The following is an 18,496-nucleotide window of genomic DNA, read 5'->3' as shown; positions in this document are numbered from 1 at the left end:
TTATTTTGGGGGGCTTTGTTATTTTATTAGGGGGCTTAGATTAGGTGTAAGTAGCTTAAAATTGTTGTAATATTTTTTAAATGTTTGTAAGTTATTTTTTTTATTTTTTGTAACTTAGCTTTTTTTATTTTTGTACTTTAGTTAGGCCTAGATTTAGAGTTGGGCGGTAGCCGTCAAAACCAGCGTTAGAGGCTCCTAACGCTGGTTTTTACCGCCCTCTGGTATTTGGAGTCAGTCATTAAAGGGTCTAACGCTCACTTTTCAGCCGCGACTTTTCCATACCGCAGATCCCCTTACGTCAATTGCGTATCCTATCTTTTCAATGGGATCTTTCTAACGCCGGTATTTAGAGTCTTGGCTGAAGTGAGCGTTAGAAATCTAACGACAAAACTCCAGCCGCAGAAAAAAGTCGGTAGTTAAGAGCTTTCTGGGCTAACGCCGGTTTATAAAGCTCTTAACTACTGTGCTCTAAAGTACACTAACACCCATAAACTACCTATGTACCCCTAAACCGAGGTCCCCCCACATCGCCGCCACTCGATTAAATTTTTTTAACCCCTAATCTGCCGACCGCCACCTACGTTATACTTATGTACCCCTAATCTGCTGCCCCTAACACCGCCGACCCCTATATTATATTTATTAACCCCTAACCTGCCCCCCACAACGTCGCCGCCAGCTACCTACAATAATTAACCCCTAATCTGCTGACCGCAAAGCACCGCCACCTACGTTATCCTTATGTACCCTTAATCTGCTTCCCCTAACACCGCCGACCCCTATATCATATTTATTAACCCCTAATCTGCCCCCCTCAACGTCGCCTCGACCTGCCTACACTTATTAACCCCTAATCCGCCTCACTCCCGCCTCAATAACCCTATAATAAATAGTATTAACCCCTAATCTGCCCTCCCTAACATCGCCGACACCTAACTTCAATTATTAACCCCTAATCTGCCGACCGAATCTCGCCACTACTGTAATAAATGGATTAACCCCTAAAGCTAAGTCTAACCCTAACCCTAACACCCCCCTAAATTAAATATAATTTAAATCTAACGAAATAAATTAACTCTTATTAAATAAATTATTCCTATTTAAAGCTAAATACTTACCTGTAAAATAAACCCTAATATAGCTACAATATAAATTATAATTATATTATAGCTATTTTAGGATTTATATTTATTTTACAGGTAACTTTGTATTTATTTTCACCAGGTACAATAGCTATTAAGTAGTTAAGAACTATTTAATAGCTAAAATAGTTAAAATAATTACAAAATTACCTGTAAAATAAATCCTAACCTAAGTTACAATTAAACCTAACACTATACTATCAATAAATAAATTAAATAAAATACCTACAATTACCTACAATTAAACCTAACACTACACTATCAATACATTAATTAAATACAATACCTACAAATAACTACAATTAAATAAACTAACTAAAGTACAAAAAATAAAAAAGAACTGTTACAAAAAATAAAAAAATATTTACAAACATTAGAAAAATATTACAACAATTTTAAACTAATTACACCTACTCTAAGCCCCCTAATGAAATTACAAAGCCCCCCAAAATAAAAAAATGCCCTACCCTATTCTAAATTAAAAAAGTTCAAAGCTCTTTTACCTTACCAGCCCTGAACAGGCCCCTTGCGGGGCATGCCCCAAGAAATTCAGCTCTTTTGCCTGTAAAAAAACACATACAATACCACCCCCCCAACATTACAACCCACCACCCACATACCCCTAATCTAACCCAAACCCCCCTTAAATAAACCTAACACTAAGCCCCTGAAGATCTTCCTACCTTATCTTCACCTCACCGGGTATCACCGATCGGTCCTGGCTCCAAAATCTTCATCCAACCCAAGCGGGGGCTGGCGATCCATAATCCTGCGGCTGAAGAGGTCCAGAAGAGGCTCCAAAGTCTTCATCCTATCCGGGAAGAAGAGGCGATCCAGACCGGCAACCATCTTGATCCAAGCGGCATCTTCTATCTTCATCCGATGAGGAACGGCTCCATCGTGAAGACCTCCAGCGCGGATCAATCTTCTTCCGACGACGTCCAACTGAAGAATGACGGTTCCTTTAAGGGACGTCATCCAAGATGACGACCCTCAAATTCCGATTGGCTGATAGGATTCTATCAGCCAATCGGAATTAAGGTAGGAAAATTCTGATTGGCTGATGGAATCAGCCAATCACAATCAAGTCCAATCCGATTGGCTGATCCGATCAGCCAATCAGAGTGAGCTTGCATTCTATTGGCTGTTCCGATCAATAATAATAAATTTAGTTAGAGTAGCAGTGAGCTCCTGTCGGCAGATTAGGGGTTAATACTTGAAGTTAGGTGTCGGCAATGTTAGGGAGGGCAGATTAGGGGTTAATACTATTTATTATAGGGTTATTGAGGCGGGAGTGAGGCGGATTAGGGGTTAATACATTTATTATAGTAGCGCTCAGGTCCGGTTGGCAGATTAGGGGTTAATAAGGGTAGTTAGGTGGAGGCGACGTTCTGGGCGGCAGATTAGGGGTTAATAAATATAATATAGGGGTCGGCGATGTTAGGGCAGCAGATTAGGGGTACATAGGGATAATGTAGGTGGCGGGGGTGTACGGAGCGGCAGATTAGGGGTTAAAAATAATATGCAGGGGTCAGCGATAGCGGGGGCGGCAGATTAGGGGTTAATAATTGTAAGGTTAGGGGTGTTTAGACTCGGGATTCATGTTAGAGTGTTAGGTGCAGACGTAGGAAGTGTTTCCACATAGAAAACAATGGGGCTGCGTTAGGAGCTGAACGCGGCTTTTTTGCAGGTGTTAGGTTTTTTTTCAGCTCAAACAGCCCCATTGTTTTCTATGGGGGAATTGTGCACGAGCACGTTTTTTAAGCTGGCCGCGTCCGTAAGCACCGCTGGTATCGAGAGTTGAAGTTGCGGTAAATATGCTATACGCTCCTTTTTTGGAGCCTAACGCAGCCATTCTGTGAACTCTAAATACCAGCGGTATTTAAGAGGTGCGGCCAGAAAAAAGCACGCGTAGCTAACGCACCCCTTTGGCCGCAGAACTCTAAATCTAGGCGTTAGTTTACTTAATTGTAGTTATTTGTAGGTAATATATTGTATTAATTTAATGATAGTGTAGTGTTAGGTTTAATTGTAACTTAGCTTAGGATTTATTTTACAGGTAATTTATATTTCTTTTAGCTAGGTAGTTATTAAATAGTTAATAACTATTATTATAACTATTGTAACTAGCTAAAATAAATACAAAGTTACCTGTAAAATAAATATAAATCTTAAAATAGCTACAATGTAATTATTAATTATATTGTAGCTATCTTAGGGTTTATTTTACAGGTAAGTATTTAGTTTTAAATAGGAATAATTTATTTAAGTATAGTGTAGTGTTAGGTGTAATTGTAACTTATATGTATGTGTATATGTATGTGTGTATGTATATGTATGTGTATAGGTATGTATGTATATATGTATGTATGTGTGTATGTGTATAGGTATGTATGTGTATATGTGTGTGTTTATGTATGTATGTGTACATGTTTGTGTACATGTATGTATGTGTATATCTATGAATGTGTGTGTATGTATGTGTATATGTATGTATGTGTATAGGTATGTTTGTGTACATATATGTATGTGTATATGTGTGTGTTTGTGTATGCATATGTGTGTGTGTGTACATGTATGTATGTATGTATGTGTATAGGTATGTATGTGTATAGGTATGTATGTGTACATGTATGTGTATATGTATTAATGTATGTATGTGTGTATATATATATATATATATATATATATATATATATATATATATGTGTGTGTGTTTATATATGTATGTGTGTGTGTATGTATCTGTATAGGTATGTATGTGTACATATATGTATGTGTGTGTGTATATGTGAGTGTGTGTTTATGTATGTGTATGTGTATATATACAGTATGTATGTATGTGTGTATAGGTATGTAGGTGTATGTGTACATGTATTAATGTATGTATGTATGTATGTGTATATATATATATGTGTGTGTGTGTGTGTGTGTATGTGTATAGGTATGTAGGTGTATGTATATACAGGGAGTGCAGAATTATTAGGTAAATTGTATTTTTGAGGATTAATTTTATTATTGAACAACAACCATGTTCTCAATGAACCCAAAAAACTCATTAATATCAAAGCTTTATAGTTTTGGAAGTAGTTTTTAGTTTGTTTTTAGTTATAGCTATTTTAGGGGGATATCTGTGTGTGCAGGTGACTATTACTGTGCATAATTATTAGGCAACTTAACAAAAAACAAATATATACCCATTTCAATTATTTATTTTTACCAGTGAAACCAATATAACATCTCAACATTCACAAATATACATTTCTGACATTCAAAAACAAAACAAAAACAAATCAGTGACCAATATAGCCACCTTTCTTTGCAAGGACACTCAAAAGCCTGCCATCCATGGATTCTGTCAGTGTTTTGATCTGTTCACCATCAACATTGCGTGCAGCAGCAACCACAGCCTCCCAGACACTGTTCAGAGAGGTGTACTGTTTTCCCTCCTTGTAAATCTCACATTTGATGATGGACCACAGGTTCTCAATGGGGTTCAGATCAGGTGAACAAGGAGGCCATGTCATTAGATTTTCTTCTTTTATACCCTTTCTTGCCAGCCACACTGTGGAGTACTTGGACGCGTGTGATGGAGCATTGTCCTGCATGAAAATCATGTTTTTCTTGAAGGATGCAGACTTCTTCCTGTACCACTGCTTGAAGAAGGTGTCTTCCAGAAACTGGCAGTAGGACTGGGAGTTGAGCTTGACTCCATCCTCAACCCGAAAAGGCCCCACAAGCTCATCTTTGATGATACCAGCCCAAACCAGTACTCCACCTCCACCTTGCTGGCGTCTGAGTCGGACTGGAGCTCTCTGCCCTTTACCAATCCAGCCACGGGCTCATCCATCTGGCCCATCAAGACTCACTCTCATTTCATCAGTCCATAAAACCTTAGAAAAATCAGTCTTGAGATATTTCTTGGCCCAGTCTTGACGTTTCAGCTTGTGTGTCTTGTTCAGTGGTGGTCGTCTTTCAGCCTTTCTTACCTTGGCCATGTCTCTGAGTATTGCACACCTTGTGCTTTTGGGCACTCCAGTGATGTTGCAGCTCTGAAATATGGCCAAACTGGTGGCAAGTGGCATCTTGGCAGCTGCACGCTTGACTTTTCTCAGTTCATGGTCAGTTATTTTGCGCCTTGGTTTTCCACACGCTTCTTGCGACCCTGTTGACTATTTTGAATGAAACGCTTGATTGTTCGATGATCACGCTTCAGAAGCTTTGCAATTTTAAGAGTGCTGCATCCCTCTGCAAGATATCTCACTATTTTTGACTTTTCTGAGCCTGTCAAGTCCTCCTTTTGACCCATTTTGCCAAAGGAAAGGAAGTTGCCTAATAATTATGCACACCTGATATAGGGTGTTGATGTCATTAGACCACACCCCTTCTCATTACAGAGATGCACATCACCTAATATGCTTAATTGGTAGTAGGCTTTCGAGCCTATACAGCTTGGAGTAAGACAACATGCATAAAGAGGATGATGTGGTCAAAATACTCATTTGCCTAATAATTCTGCACTCCCTGTATATATATATATATATATATATATATGTATATGTATGTGTGTGTGTGTATGTACAGTGGGGAAAAAAGTATTTAGTCAACCACCAATTGTGCAAGTTCTCCCACTTAAGAAGATGAGAGAGGCCTGTAATTTTCATCATAGGTATACCTCAACTATGAGAGACAAAATGTGGAAACAAATCCAGACAATCCCATTTTCTGATTTGGAAAGAATTTATTTGCAAATTATGGTGGAAAATAAGTATTTAGTCAATATCAAAAGTTCATCTCAATACTTTGTTATATTTCCTTTGTTGGCAATGACAGAGGTCAAACGTTTTCTGTAATTCTTCACAAGGTTGTCACACACTGTTGCTGGTATGTTGGCCTATTCCTGCATGCAGATCTCCTCTAGAGCAGTGATGTTTTGGGGCTGTTGCTGGGCAACACAGACTTTCAACTCCCTCCAAAGGTTTTCTATGGGGTTGAAATCTGGAGACTGACTAGTCCACTCCAGGACCTTGAAATGCTTCTTACGAAGCCACTCATTGCCCGGGCGGTGTGTTTGGGATCATTGTCATGCTGAAAGACACAGCCACGTTTTATCTTCAATGCCCTTGCTGATGGAAGGATGTTTGCACTGAAAATCTCACGATACATGGCCCCATTCATTCTTTCATGTACACGGATCAGTCGTCCTGTTCCCTTTGCAGAGAAACAGCCCCAAAGCATGATGTTGCCACCCCCATGCTTCACAGTAAGCATGGTGTTCTCTCTCCTCCAAACACGACAAGTTGTGTTTCTACCAAACAGTTTTTCTTTGGTTTCATCTGACCATATGACATTCTCCCAATCTGCTTCTGGATCATCCAAATGCTCTCTAGCATACTTCAGACGGGCCCGGACATGTACTGGCTTAAGCAGGGGGACACGTCTGGCACTGCAGGATCTGAGTCCCTGGCGGCGTAGTGTGTTACTGATGGTAGCCCTTGTTACGTTGGTCCCAGCTCTCTGCAGGTCATTCACTAGGCCCCCCCGTGTGGTTCTGGGATGTTTGCTCACCGTTCTTGTGATCATTTTGACCCCACGGGTTGAGATCTTGCGTGGAGCCCCAGATCGAGGGAGATTATCAGTGGTCTTGTATGTCTTCCATTTTCTAATTATTGCTCCCACAGTTGATTTCTTCACACCAAGCTGCTTGCCTATTGCAGATTCAGTCTTCCCAGCCTGGTGCAGGTCTACAGAAATCTTGCTTGTTTGTAGGTGACCAAATACTTATTTTCCACCATAATTTGCAAATAAATTCTTTCCAAATCAGAAAATGTGATTGTCTGGATTTGTTTCCACATTTTGTCTCTCATAGTTGAGGTATACCTATGATGAAAATTACAGGCCTCTTTCATCTTCTTAAGTGGGAGAACTTGCACAATTGGTGGCTGACTAAATTCTTTTTCCCCCCACTGTATGTGTATTGGTATGTATATGTATGTGTGTATATGTATGTGTACATGTATGTGTATAGGTATGTATGTGTACATGTATGTATGTGTATATTAGGGCTGGGCGATATGGGCAATTGTCTTATAAATGACAAACACCTTAATTTTTCAATAAATTTATTTAAGACTACAGAATCTTAATGTACATGTTTCTCAATGTTTCTCTGGAGCATAAAAATACAAACCACATATGTGTGCGAATGTGTGTGTGTATATATATATATATATTATGATACTAGGGCTAGGGGGCACTCAGAATGCTAATGGGTACCGTGTTATGTGCTAGCAATCCAAAAAATTATATATAAAATATTAGAATGAAAGAGCTCTACTATATTTTAGAGCGCTAAAGCGGATTACAGGCCGCACCATATCACACCCACACTTAATTAATAAAGGGGATATCCTAAACAGGTATGCTGAACATATATATATTTATTAAAAACAAAGCCAAAAACAAATACTGTGAAAGTGGCCAATAACACAATTCAAGTGTAGTGCACTACCAACAGGTAATTTTACTAGCATGCTATGGATTTTTGAGCCGGCTCATAAAAGTTAATCTCTGCTACCGGGCACTTGAGTGTTAATACACGCTCCGATTGTTAGTGAACAAAATGCCGTCCTTGATTCTCCTTAATTATTTTATTACTGATCCGGTACCGGATTTAAAAGATATATGCGAGAGTCAATGTGTGGCAAATAAACAACCCGTCGCTCCAATTACACATGCTGCATTACAGCAATCCTCAGGGTGCAAGGCTTACTGCTGCACGGCTTACCTTCACTTCATTCACACGCTCAACGGGTATTACCAGACAGGATCCCTTCCGCGGTGTGTCTCACTGTGATGTGTACGGCCGATGCAGCTCTTCACTTGCCCAAATTGTAACACTTGATATTGTTATCGCCATCCTCACAGCTGTTTCACCATACTGGCGTCCTCCACGCTGTGTCTGTTCCAAACATTAAGCGTTTCGCCCCTCCCCCTTTCCGGGCTGAACTCAGGGCTTCATCAGATGTGTCAGGTTAGACAGCTTGAGCTGGATTTTAAACACTTGTGCGGATACATTGTAATGTATATATGTATATGTAGGAAGGATAAGAAGGAGCGCTATAAGGTCCCAAATGAACAAAGGGGAAAAAAACACTATTATTATAATGATATATATGATAATGTGTATAGTAAATGAACAAATCTGCTTTTTTATTTGTTTATGACCCTAGTGCTTTAGTTCTCTCACTATAGTCAGAAAATCAATAAAACCAATTATAGGGAATAAATAAGTGATCCATCACACTACTTGTATTTACCCGCTTTGTTTTTGTAATTTTATCCCTTGTTTCTTAGAATTTGGTATATTTTTTAAACACCCTTCTCCAGTCTGTGCGCACAGCTGCAGGGACTTTTAGTTATTTATATTTTTATTTATACATTTTGTTTTATTATTGGATCCCTGAATCTATTTATTTATACAATATAATAAATATACAGTATTATATTTTATTCCTTTGTATCACTATCTCTCCGGTTTTCTCCACGGTATGGGATCTGACTTTCACATACTTTCTACGAGTTAGTCTTAGTTAGCCCAGACCCAGAAAGAAAAGCTTTGGTTGTAGTGCATTGTATGTTCATTTTACATACTAAATAAACTTTGTCTTTTAATTAAGCAACTGAACTCGGCACAGCAGCGCTGTTTCAAAAATCAGTGACTATTGAGTCCAACACTTATCATTGGTTAATAAATACCATATATGAAAAATACTCTCTTGTACAATTTATATGCCAATTATTTATTTACAGCAAATCTATCATTTTTTAAACACCATTTATTCCCTTTAATTGTTTTTTATTGATTTTCTGACTATAGTGAGAGAACTAAAGCGCTAGGGACATAAACAAATAAAGAAGCTTACTATACACATTATCATATATATCATTATAATAATAGTGTTTTTCCCCCCTCTGTTCATTTGGGACCTTTATAGCGCTCCTTCTTATCCTTCCTTCACATCACACTTATCTAACTTGTTAGTGGTATCAAGTATAACTAATAGAACATAGCTGCTTAAAGTTATCCCATACACCTCCAATCTGGAAAATCACTTCCATGTGTTAGACAGTGCTTGACACATATTTCTCCAACATTGGTGTGTCCGGTCCACGGCGTCATCCTTACTTGTGGGAATATCTCTTCCCCAACAGGAAATGGCAAAGAGTCCCAGCAAAGCTGGCCATATAGTCCCTCCTAGGCTCCGCCCAGTCATTCTCTTTGCCGTTGCACAGGCAATATCTCCACGGAGATGGTTAAGAGTTTTTGGTGTTCAAATGTAGTTTTTTATTCTTCTATCAAGTGTTTGTTATTTTAAAATAGTGCTGGTATGTACTATTTACTCTGAAACAGAAAAAGATGAAGATTTCTGTTTGTGAGAGGAAGATGATTTTAGCAGACAGTAACTAAAATCGATTGCTGTTTCCACATAGGACTGTTGAGATGAAGTAACTTCAGTTGAGGGAAACAGTTAGCAGACTTTTCTGCTTAAGGTATGACTAGCCATATTTCTAACAAGACTGTGTACTGCTGGAAGGCTGTCATTTCCCCTCATGGGGACCGGTAAGCCATTTTCTTAGTCTCAAACAGAATAAAGGGCTTAATATGGGCTATAAAACTGGTAGACACTTTTATGGGCTAAATCGATTGCTTTATTTGGACATTTTATACATGTTTATGCTGATATTTCACATTTATAAGCTTGGGGAACGTTTTTTAACGGCAGGCACTATGTTAGACACCTTTTCCAGTCAGGGAGGGCCTTCCCAGTTGTAGGCTGAGCCTCATTTTCGCGCCATTACTGCGCAATTGTTTTTGAGAGCAAGACATGCAGATGCATGTGTGAGGACCTGAAAATAGCTGGAAAACTTTCTAGAAGGCGTCATTTGGTATCGTATTCCTCTCTGGGCTTGGTTAGGTCACAGCAAAAGCTGTAGCTGGGACAGTAATAGGGGTTAAATTTGTAAACGGCTCCGGTTCCGTTATTTTAAGGGTTAAAGCTCTGAAATTTGGTGTGCTTTAAGACACTGTGGTGAAATTTTGGTAATTTTTGAACAATTCCTTCATAGTTTTTCACATATTCAGTAATAAAGTGTTTCTGTTTAAAATTTAAAGAGACAGTAACGGTTTTGTTTTAAAACGGTTTTTGTGCTTTATTATCAAGTTTAAGCCTGTTTAACATGTCTGTGCCTTCGGATAAGCTATGTTCTATATGTATGAAAGCCAATGTGTCTCTCCATTTAAATTTGTGTGATAATTGTGCCATTGCGTCCAAACAAAGTAAGGACAGTACTGCCACAGATAATGAAATTGCCCAAGATGATTCCTCAGATGAGGGGAGTAGACATGATACTACATCATCTCCTACTGTGTCTACACCAGTTTTGCCCACGCAGGAGGCCCCTAGTACATCTAGCGCGCCAATGCTTATTACCATGCAACAATTGACGGCTGTAATGGATAACTCCATAGCAAATATTTTATCCAAAATGCCTGCATATCAGAGAAAGCGCGATTGCTCTGTTTTAAACACTGTAGAGCAGGAGGGCGCTGATGATAATTGTTCTGTCATACCCTCACACCAATCTGAAGTGGCCATGAGGGAGGTTTTGTCAGATGGGGAAATTTCAGATTCAGGAAAAATTTCTCAACAAGCTGAACCTGATGTTGTGACATTTAAATTTAAATTAGAACATCTCCGCGCACTGCTTAAGGAGGTGTTATCTACTCTGGATGATTGTGACAACTTGGTCATTCCAGAGAAATTATGCAAAATGGACAAGTTTCTAGAGGTTCCGGTGCACCCCGACGCTTTTCCTATACCCAAGCGGGTGGCGGACATAGTGAATAAAGAGTGAGAAGCCTGGCATACCTTTTGTTCCCCCCCCTATATTTAAGAAATTATTTCCTATGGTCGACCCCAGAAAGGACTTATGGCAGACAGTCCCTAAGGTCGAGGGGGCAGTTTCTACTTTAAACAAGCGCACTACTATTCCTATCGAGGATAGTTGTGCTTTCAAAGATCCTATGGATAAAAAATTGGAAGGTTTGCTTAAAAAGATTTTTGTACAGCAAGGTTACCTTCTACAACCCATTTCGTGCATTGTTCCTGTCACTACTGCAGCGTGGTTCTGGTTCGAGGAACTAGAAAAGTCGCTCGGTAGAGAGACTCCATATGAGGAGGTTATGGACAGAGTTCACGCACTTAAGTTGGCTAACTCTTTTATTTTAGATGCCGCTTTGCAATTAGCTAAATTAGCGGCAAAAAATTCAGGGTTTGCAATTGTGGCGCGTAGAGCGCTTTGGCTAAAGTCTTGGTCAGCGGATGTATCATCCAAGACAAAATTGCTTAACATCCCTTTCAAAGGTAAAACTCTCTTCGGACCAGAATTGAAAGAGATTATCTCAGACATCACTGGGGGAAAGGGCCACGCCCTCCCACAAGATAGGCCGTTCAAGGCCAAGAATAACTCTAATTTTCGTTCCTTTCGCAATTTCAGGAACGGACCGGCCTCTAATTCTGCATCCTCTAAGCAAGAGGGTAATGCCTCACGGCCCAAACCAGCCTGGAAACCTATGCAAGGCTGGAACAAGGGTAAGAAGCCTGCTGCTGCTAACAAAACAGCATGAAGGAGTAGCCCCCGATCCGGGACCGGATCTAGTAGGGGGCAGACTCTCTCTCTTTGCTCAGGCTTGGGCAAGAGATGTTCAGGATCCCTGGGCACTAGAAATAGTTTCTCAGGGTTATCTTCTGGAATTCAGGGAGCTACCCCCATGGGGAAGGTTCCACATGTCTCACTTATCCTTAAACCAAATAAAGAGACAGGCGTTCTTACATTGTGTAGAAGACCTGTTAAAAATGGGAGTGATACACCCAGTCCCAATAAAAGAACAGGGAATGGGATTTTCAAATCTGTTCGTAGTTCCCAAAAAAGAGGGAACCTTCAGACCAATTTTGGATCTGAAGATCCTAAACAAATTTCTCAGGGTACCATCGTTCAAAATGGAAACCATTCGAACGATTCTACCCACTATCCAGGAAGGTCAATTTATGACTACCGTGGATCTAAAGGATGCGTACCTACATATTCCTATCCACAAAGAACATCATCAGTTCCTAAGGTTCGCCTTTCTGGACAAACATTACCAGTTTGTGGCCCTCCCATTCGGGTTAGCCACTGCTCCAAGGATTTTCACAAAGGTACTCGGGTCCCTTCTAGCGGTTCTAAGACCGAGGGGCATTGCAGTAGTACCATACTTGGACGACATTCTAATACAAGCGTCGTCCCTGTCAAAAGCAAAGGCTCATACAGACATTGTTCTGGCCTTTCTCAGATCGCACGGATGGAAGGTGAACATAGAAAAAAATTCTCTGTCTCCGTCAACAAGAGTTCCCTTCTTGGGAACAATAATAGATTCCTTAGAAATGAGGATTTTTCTCACAGAGGTCAGAAAATCAAAACTTCTAAGCGCTTGTCAAGTTCTTCATTCTGTTCCACGTCCTTCCATAGCTCAGTGCATGGAAGTAGTAGGGTTGATGGTTGCAGCAATGGACATAGTTCCTTTTGCACGAATTCATCTAAGACCATTACAACTGTGCATGCTCAAACAGTGGAATGGGGACTATACAGACTTGTCTCCAATGATTCAAGTAGATCAGAAGACCAGAGATTCACTCCGTTGGTGGCTGACCCTGGACCATCTATCCCAGGGAATGAGCTTCCGCAGACCAGAGTGGGTCATTTTCACGACCGACGCCAGTCTAGTGGGGTGGGGCGCGGTCTGGGAATCCCTGAAGACTCAGGGACTATGGTCTCGGGAAGAGTCGCTTCTCCCGATAAACATTCTGGAACTAAGAGCGATTTTCAATGCTCTCAGGGCTTGGCCTCAACTAGCAAAGGCCAGATTCATAAGATTCCAATCAGACAACATGACGACCGTTACGTATATCAATCATCAGGGGGGAACAAGGAGTTCCCTGGCGATGAAAGAAGTGACCAAAATAATACAATGGGCGGAGGATCACTCCTGCCATCTATCTGCGATCCACATCCCAGGTGTGGAAAACTGGGAAGCGGATTATCTGAGTCGTCAGACTTTCCATCCGGGGGAGTGGGAACTCCACCCGGAGATCTTTGCCCAACTGACTCAATTATGGGGCATTCCAGACATGGATCTGATGGTGTCTCGTCAGAACTTCAAGGTTCCGTGCTACGGGTCCAGATCCAGGGATCCCAAGGCGACTCTAGTAGATGCACTAGTAGCACCTTGGACCTTCAACCTAGCTTATGTCTTTCCACCGTTTCCTCTCATTCCCAGGCTGGTAGCCAGGATCAAACAGGAGAGGGCCTCGGTGATCTTGATAGCTCCTGCGTGGCCACGCAGGACTTGGTATGCAGACCTGGTGAATATGTCATCGGTTCCACCATGGAAGCTACCTTTGAGACAGGACCTTCTTGTTCAGGGTCCATTCGAACATCCAAATCTGGTCTCCCTCCAGCTGACGGCTTGGAGATTGAACGCTTGATTCTTTCAAAGCATGGGTTTTCGGATTCTGTGATAGATACTCTGGTTCAGGCCAGAAAACCGGTAACTAGAAAGATTTACCATAAAATATGGAAAAGATATATCTGTTGGTGTGAATCCAAAGGATTCCCATGGAATAAGATAAAAATCCCTAAGATTCTCTCCTTTCTACAAGAAGGTTTGGAGAAAGGATTATCTGCAAGTTCTCTAAAGGGACAGATCTCTGCTTTATCTGTCTTACTACACAAAAGACTGGCAGCTGTGCCAGATATTCAAGCATTTGTTCAGGCGCTGGTTAGGATCAAGCCTGTTTACAGACCTTTGACTCCTCCCTGGAGTCTAAATCTAGTTCTTTCAGTTCTTCAAGGGGTTCTGTTTGAACCTTTACATTCCATAGATATTAAGTTACTATCTTGGAAAGTTTTGTTTTTGGTTGCTATTTCTTCTGCTAGAAGAGTTTCAGAGTTATCTGCTTTGCAGTGTTCTCCGCCTTATCTGGTGTTCCATGCAGATAAGGTGGTTTTGCGTACTAAGCCTGGTTTTCTTCCAAAGGTTGTTTCTAACAAGAATATTAACCAGGAGATAGTTGTACCTTCTTTATGTCCGAATCCAGTTTCAAAGAAGGAACGTTTGTTACACAATTTAGACGTAGTCCGTGCTCTAAAATTCTATTTAGAGGCTATAAAGGATTTCAGACAAACATCTTCTTTGTTTGTTGTCTATTCTGGTAAAAGGAGAGGTCAAAAAGCGACTTCTACCTCTCTTTCCTTTTGGCTTAAAAGCATCATCCGATTGGCTTACGAGACTGCCGGACGGCAGCCTCCTGAAAGAATTACAGCTCACTCCACTAGGGCTGTAGCTTCCACATGGGCCTTCAAGAACGAGGCTTCTGTTGACCAGATATGTAAGGCAGCGACTTGGTCTTCACTGGACACTTTTGCCAAATTTTACAAATTTGATACTTTTGCTTCTTCAGAGGCTATTTTTGGGAGAAAGGTTTTGCAAGCCGTGGTGCCTTCCGTTTAGGTAACCTGATTTGCTCCCTCCCTTCATCCGTGTCCTAAAGCTTTGGTATTGGTTCCCATAAGTAAGGATGACGCCGTGGACCGGACACACCAATGTTGGAGAAAACAGAATTTATGCTTACCTGATAAATTACTTTCTCCAACGGTGTGTCCGGTCCACGGCCCGCCCTGTTTTTTTTAATCAGGTCTGATGAATTATTTTCTCTAACTACAGTCACCACGGTACCATATGGTTTCTCCTATATATTTTCCTCCTGTCCGTCGGTCGAATGACTGGGGTGGGCGGAGCCTAGGAGGGACTATATGGCCAGCTTTGCTGGGACTCTTTGTCATTTCCTGTTGGGGAAGAGATATTCCCACAAGTAAGGATGACGCCGTGGACCGGACACACCGTTGGAGAAAGTAATTTATCAGGTAAGCATAAATTCTGTTTCCTTACTCTTTCATGTGTGTGTATGTATATATATATATATATATATATATATATATATATATATATATATATATATATATATATATATATACATACACATATACACATATACACACATACACATATACACATACACACACATATACACACACACACACACACACACACACATATATATATAATATATATATATATATATATACACACACACATATATATATATATATATATATATATATATATATTATATAAAATAAATATACACACACATATATATACACATATATGTATATATATATATGTGTGTATATATATATATATATATATATATATGATATAAAAAGTCTACACACCACTGTTAAAATGTCAGGTTTCTGTGATGTAAAAAAATGTGACAAAGATAAATCATTTCAGAACTTTTTCCACCTTTAATGTGACCTATAAACTGTACAACTCAATTGGAAAACAAACTGAAATCTTTTAGGTGGAGGGAAGAAAACAAAAAAAACCTAAAATAATGTGGTTGCATAAGTGTGAACACCCTTTTATAACTGGGGATGTAGCTGTGTTCAGAATTAAGCACATTCAAAATCATGTTAAATAGGAGTCAGTACACACCTGTCATCATTTAAAGTGCCTCTGATTAACCCCAAATAAAGTTCAGCTGCTCTAGTTGGTCTTTCCTGAAATTTTCTTAGTTGCATCCCACAGCAAAAGCCATGGTCTACAGAGAGCTTCTAAAGCATCAGAGGGATCTCATTGTTAAAAGGTATCAGTCAGGAGAAGGGTACAAAAGAATTTCGAAGGCATTAGATATACCATGGAACACAGTGAAGACAGTCAGCATCAAGTGGAGAAAATATGGCACAACAGTGACATTACCAAGAACTGGACGTCCCTCCAAAATTGATGAAAAGACGAGAAGAAAACTGGTCTGGGAGGCTACCAAGAGGCCTACAGCAATATTAAAGGAGCTGCAGGAATATCTGGCAAGTACTGGCTGTTAGGTACATGTGACAATAATCTCCCGTTTTCTTCATATGTCTGGGCTATGGGGTAGAGTGGCAAGACAAAAGCCTTTTCTTACGAAGAAAAACATCCAAGCCAGGCTACATTTTGCAAAAACATATCTGAAGTCTTCCAAAAGCATGTGTGAAAAGGTGTTATTGTCTGATGAAACCAAGGTTGAACTTTTTGGCCATATTTCCAAAAGATATGTATGGCGCAAAAACAACACTGCACATCACCAAAAGAACACCATACCCACAGTGAAGCATGGTGGTGGCAGCATCATGCTTTGGGTCTGTTTTTCTTCAGCTGGAACTGGGGCCTTAGTTAAGCTAGAGGGAATTATGAACAGTTACAAATACCAGACAATATTGGCACAAAACCTTCAGGCTTCTGCTAGAAAGCTGAACATGAAGAGGAACTTCATCTTTCAGCATGACAACGACCCAAAGCATACATCCAAATCAACAAAGGAATGGCTTCATCAGAAGAAGATTTAAAGTTTTGGAATGGCCCAGCCAGAGCCCAGACCTGAATCCGATTGAAAATCTGTGGGGTGATCTGAAGAGGGCTGTGCACAGGAGATGCCCTCACAATCTGATAGATTTGGAGTGTTTTTGCAAAGAAGAGTGGGCAAATCTTGTCAAGTCAAAATGTGCCATGCTGATAGTCTCATACCCAAAAAGACTGAGTGCTGTAATAAAATCAAAAGGTGCTTCAACAAAGTATTAGTTTAAGGGTGTGCACACTTATGCAACCATATTATTTTATTTTTATATTTTTTCTTCCCTCTACCTAAAAGATTTCAGTTTGTTTTTCAATTGAGTTGTACAGTTTATAGGTCACATTAAAGGTGGAAAAAGTTCTGAAATGATTTATCTCTGTCTCATTCTTTTTACATCACGGAAACATGACATTTTAACAGGGGTGTGTAGACTTTTTATATCCAATATATATATATATATATATATATATATATATATATATATATATAGTTTCAAAAATAGAATAAGCACTCACTGGACTTCAGCCGTCTGTATAATAAAGATTTTATTTGTAACGTTTCGGGACACCAAACAGTCCCTTCTTCCTCTGTTTGGTGTCCCGAAACGTCACAAATAAAATCTTTATTATACAGACGGCTGAAGTCCAGTGAGTGCTTATTCTATTTTTGAAACTATTGGCATATCTGTATAGCACCCTGGCAGTTGATGACAGATGGTGAGAGTGCATACACCTACAAATCAAACATTTATATATCTATATGTATCTTCTATGTATCTTCTAATCCCCCCAACTAATTCTACTCCAGTTTCTAACTTTACTATCACTGTCGGTGACACCACTATCTCCCCATCACCCCAAGTCCGCTGCCTTGGAGTTACACTCGACTCCAATCTGTCCTTCATACCCCACATCCAATCGCTCTCTTCATCCTGTCGCAACCACCTACGCAATATCTCCAAAATTCGTCCTTTTCTGAGCGCTGAAACTACTAAACAGCTAATCCATTCCCTAGTAATTTCCCGGCTTGACTACTGTAACAACCTACTAACTGGCCTTCCTCTCTCCCGCCTCTCCCCCTTTCAATCCATCCTAAATGCCTCTGCTAGGCTAATCCACCTCTCCCGACGCTCTGTATCTGCCGCACCCCTCTGTGAGTCCCTTCACTGGCTCCCCATTCACAGCAGAATTAAATTCAAAATTCTCACTTTGACCTAAAAAGCCCTTACCAATGCAGCCCCCCCATACCTGTCCTCACTCATCAACAAATATACTCCAGCCCGTCCCCTAAGATCCAACAACGATCTACTCCTTGCCTCTTCTACCATCACCTCCTCTCATGCTAGACTACAGGACTTCTCTCGTGCGGCACCAACCCTCTGGAACGCACTTCCTCGTGCTGTCAGACTTTCCCCCAACCTCTCCTCCTTTAAACTCTCCCTAAAGACCTTCTTGTTCAGGGAAGCCTATAACCAAATCAGTAGCTAATGAATTCCACTTGCCTAATAGTTGCCCTCATCTAACTTCACACTAACATCATTCCCACCTTTGCAGTCCCCACCTCCTGTTTCTCACCCTCCTACCCATTTAGATTGTAAGTTCCCACGGGAACAGGGCTCCCAATTCCTCCTGTATTTGTTTGTTAAATTTTGTCTGGTGTCTCATATTGTACTGTCCTTTTATCCTTGTTACCTATGAACAGAGCTGCGGAATCTGTTGGCGCTTTATAAATAAAGAATAATAATAATAATAATAATATATATATATATATATATATATATATATATATATATATACA

At 40.2% G+C, this 18,496-nt stretch overlaps 1 protein-coding gene across 1 annotated transcript in view; it reads left to right on the top strand.

Annotated features, from left to right (window-relative positions):
• The window catches only part of STX8 (syntaxin 8), an 848,919-nt gene that overhangs the window by 114,704 nt on the left and 715,719 nt on the right, over positions 1–18,496 (top strand). The gene's annotated exons all lie outside the window — the stretch shown is intronic.

The sequence above is a fragment of the Bombina bombina genome, chromosome 1 (genome assembly GCF_027579735.1).
Source record: "Bombina bombina isolate aBomBom1 chromosome 1, aBomBom1.pri, whole genome shotgun sequence".
Classification (NCBI taxonomy): Eukaryota; Metazoa; Chordata; class Amphibia; order Anura; family Bombinatoridae; genus Bombina; species Bombina bombina.
The sequence above is the reverse complement of the archived record's forward strand: the minus strand, read 5'-3'. Positions and strand labels throughout refer to the sequence as shown.